Consider the following 4,012-nt stretch of genomic DNA (forward strand, 5'->3'; position numbering starts at 1 on the left):
AGACACACACACAATGTCTTATGTTAGTATCTCCTGCTGAGGGTCTCAGTGGGTCTTTATTTATACATTAAGACAAGCGGTGAGATGACATCATCATATGCATGGAAGCAAAGCAGAAACAATCAGTGCTTTCTTTTCCCATAGACTTTTGGCTGCTACGTGCTCTCAGCAAGAAGGCAGCCTTCAAGGTTAATAGATAAAAAACTGAACCTTACACTAAAACTCTTTATTTCAGCTAGACAGTTTCCTAAGATAGTTGATAGCCGTCGGTAGACTCCTATCAGCTAAAGCCTAAGCATCCAAAGACTATTCTATTCATATGGCCTTCAGCCGGAGACCAGCTGCTTTCTGGTTATCAGCTAACAGAGTTTTCTACCTGGAAACTTCTTAACGCAATTAACTTCATAGATCATTTAAAAACTTTCCTAAGAAACTTATAAAAAAAGCAAAAGAAGGAATTACTATAGTCGTTGTCCTGGATTGCTTGGCAGGTGTGTTCATGTATAACAAATTCTTTCCCATTGTCAGGCAGGCCAAATTTACAGTGTTTAATTTTTGAGCAGGTATTTCTTTGTGCCATTTACTTACAGTATTCTAAACGTATAATTTATTGCCCAATGTACTTTCCGAGAAGTTTTATCTTATATGACCAAGAACAAAATACAAGGGGATGTTTGTGGGTTGCAGATTAATCTTCGGCCCCACAGTGTGGGGTACAGGGAATCTTCAGCCCCACGGTGTGAGGCTCTTTGGAAATCTTCCTCCCCAAGGTGTGAGGCCCTTTGGATGTCTTGGGCCCCACAGTGTGAGGCCCTTTCTTTTGTTTACCAGTGTCTTAGCTGGTTGGGGCAGCAAGGCCCCCCGCATAGTATCTTGTAAATAGATTTTATATCAAAATATTAAGGTGTCATAAAAATCCATTGCTGCAATTCTGTTGCCAGTTATGTTTGATTACTTGGTGGATAGCAAATAGTCCATTGGTTGAACAGGAGTCCTGATGTTAGAAAATAATGAGGAATATAACTTCTATCTACACTCTAATAGTTTTATGATCATAATTGGTGCGATGATTAAAATAGTGCTAAGTAAATGGGGAGAGGCTGCATACACATTAGATGAGCTCACATTACAGGGAGTGACATTTTCTTGTTTTGTGTGTCTCTGCAAATACCTTCCTTCCTCTCACTGCAGCCAATACCTACCACTCTCTGATGACATTGCCTTTTGACTCCTCACCTTGAATCCTACTTTATCTAGTTGATAATTGCTGCATAAGGATGATCAAGAGGTGACCTGAGGACAGCAAGGAAAAGGGCTGACAGAAATGCTGAGCAGGCTCACATGTGCCAGGATGGCAAACTGCCTGGGAGGGACGCCCTGTACTTGTGCTGTCCTTGGAAGTCTCCTCGGTCATAACTTAGCAACAGATGTTCACAAGGACAGGCATGTCGGGATAAGCCCAAGGGCTCACGTATGTGGTGTGTGAGGCAGGTCATTTTGCTTTCTCTGACATAAGATAAAACATAGATGTCTTTGTTCGCAATTCCTATGTAACCATGCTGAGAAAAATAAAGAATTACTGCTTGTAGCTGACAGCAATCCACTGTCTGGTGGGTTCTTCACAATCAGTATCCCAGGTCTCATAGCCCACTAGAGGCTCACAATAATGAAACCCTTCCAGTTTTTTTTTTTTTTTTAAAGCAACAAACACCTTTTTCACTTTTTTTTTTTTTTAAAGATTTATTTATTTATTTATACAAGCACTGGATACAGTCAGAAGCGTGAGAGGGTGAGAGAATTCACCAGAGCCAGAGCAGAGAGCAGAACAGGCAGACGGACGAAATACACTGCTGAGGGGAGCAGCGGGTGGCAGGAGAGGTCTGCACGCCATGTGGGACCCTACCTGGTGGCCGGGGATCGAACCGGTGCTGCAGAGGCTGCGGGCAGCTTCGCAACCCAGCTCTCAACCGCTGCGACACCAGGGGAGGCCCACCCTTCCAGTTTTTTAATTCTCTCTGTATGTGTATATATTTATATGTTATACACACACGTATGTACATGTATATGTGCATATATATTAGATTAAATATACTATCTGATGTAATACTATATATATTCTATATACATAATATATTTCATATATACCAGATTAGATGCACTGTCAGATTAGATGTTGAAATACATTATCACATTAGAGGAGAGAAACCACATACATATACATTAAAAATCATATTAGTATAAGTTATTATATATATAATATATAATATATATTTTATATATAATAAATTCTTGATATACGTGTTTAGACTATATGATTTGAAATAATGTATTACGTATCATATATGACATATTTTATATATACTTATATATCAGATTGACTTTATGTTGCAAAATATATATAATTGCTTAATAATGTATAAATAATATATAAATATACATATAATATATAATTTCTTAATAAGTTAATGTCAAACATATAATGTATATACATATAATATATACATAATGCCCTGTTAGTCAGAGGTGATGGATCAGAAGATAACATATTATATATATATATGTAATATATGTATATACAGCTATAAAATTTAGTTTGGTATTTTTAAGCTATCTTGTATAAGATTTTGTATCTGTGTTTATAAGGGTCTCAATTTTCTATTTTTTGGAAGCTTTGGTATGTGATTGCTTTATCTATCTCTTGACTGGTAGGATTTCTTGAGAAAAAGGCAAATTCCATTTTTTGCATGACTTATATGCATGTTTTATTATCTGTGGGTAAAGTTCAAAGAAAGTATTGGTCATTTCTTCTATGACTCTGCTTATTTTTTGTCAGTTTGACTAAGAATTACCTTCCTAGAAAGTTATTCCTTTTGTCAATGTTTTCAGTTATCTAGCACAGAGAATAAAATATAAATCCTTGGGAGAAAGGGCTTTGGAGAAGACCATGAACAGCCATGTCAACTCTGGGTACTTCTGGTCCAGAGTGTGTAAGGTGGTGGTGGTGATTTTAATGAGATTATTATTATTAATACCACTTATTGGTTACTTACCATATTCCAGGAATCTCAGCCAGCACTAATCATTAGCTTATTCAATTCTCCTCAACATTTTTTGTGATATATAGGATGATTTTTATTTTTGCAAAACAAGGATCAGAGAATGACAATAATAATAGTAAATAAGATAATAAGAAACAGATAATAAGATGTTATCACACAGATAATAAGAAACAAAGTTTGCTTTGGAGCTTAACACTTTAATTAATTCTATTTCAATACTAAAAAACAAGTCTTATTTTTTTCACCAGTCAGTGTGACTCTGGATCCAGATACAGCTCATCCTAAACTAATTCTGTCTGAGGATCGGAGACAAGTGACCCGTGGAGGCCTCCAGAGGAAGCTTAACACTGCTGGGAGATTTCGTGTGTTACCCTGTGTCCTGGGCTGTGAGGGATTCACCTCAGGAAGACATTACTTTGAAGTGGATGTGGGAGAAGGAACAGGTTGGGATTTAGGAGTCTGTCTGGAAAATGTGCCAAGGGATGTGGAAAGGATGCTGGATCCTCAGTCTGGATTTTGGGCCATCAGACGGTGCATCTTTAACTACTATGTCGCCCTTACATACCCTCATACGTCCCTTCCTCTGAGGGAACAGGTCCAGGTGGTAGGAGTTTCTCTGGACTGTGAGGCTGGACTTGTCTCCTTTTACAACATGACGACTGGCTCCCTCATCTTCACCTTTCCAAAGGCCTCCTTCTCTGATACTCTCCGCCCCTTTTTCCGAGTGTATCAAGGTTCACCTTTATTCCTTCCTCCCCCGCAGAAATAAGGTCAAGAGCAAAGTCTCCTTACTTTATCTAGCATAGAGACTAAAATATAAATCCTTGGGGGCAGATATTCAAGCTGTTTCCTTCCCTGCTTTTCCCAGTATCTTGAGCATTGCTGACCCCCTAGTGGACACGTAAACATTTGCATTGAATGAATGGATATAAAACTCTAAAATACCATAGAGA

The 4,012-nt window shown here is 38.1% G+C and overlaps 1 protein-coding gene across 1 annotated transcript in view; it reads left to right on the forward strand.

Moving 5' to 3' along the window:
* Positions 1-4,012, forward strand: part of LOC119253525 (E3 ubiquitin-protein ligase TRIM38-like) — a 73,141-nt gene that overhangs the window by 6,859 nt on the left and 62,270 nt on the right. The gene's annotated exons all lie outside the window — the stretch shown is intronic.

Source organism: Talpa occidentalis, unplaced genomic scaffold (genome assembly GCF_014898055.3).
Source record: "Talpa occidentalis isolate TD23 unplaced genomic scaffold, MPIMG_talOcc4v2.1 talOcc4.2, whole genome shotgun sequence".
Classification (NCBI taxonomy): Eukaryota; Metazoa; Chordata; class Mammalia; order Eulipotyphla; family Talpidae; genus Talpa; species Talpa occidentalis.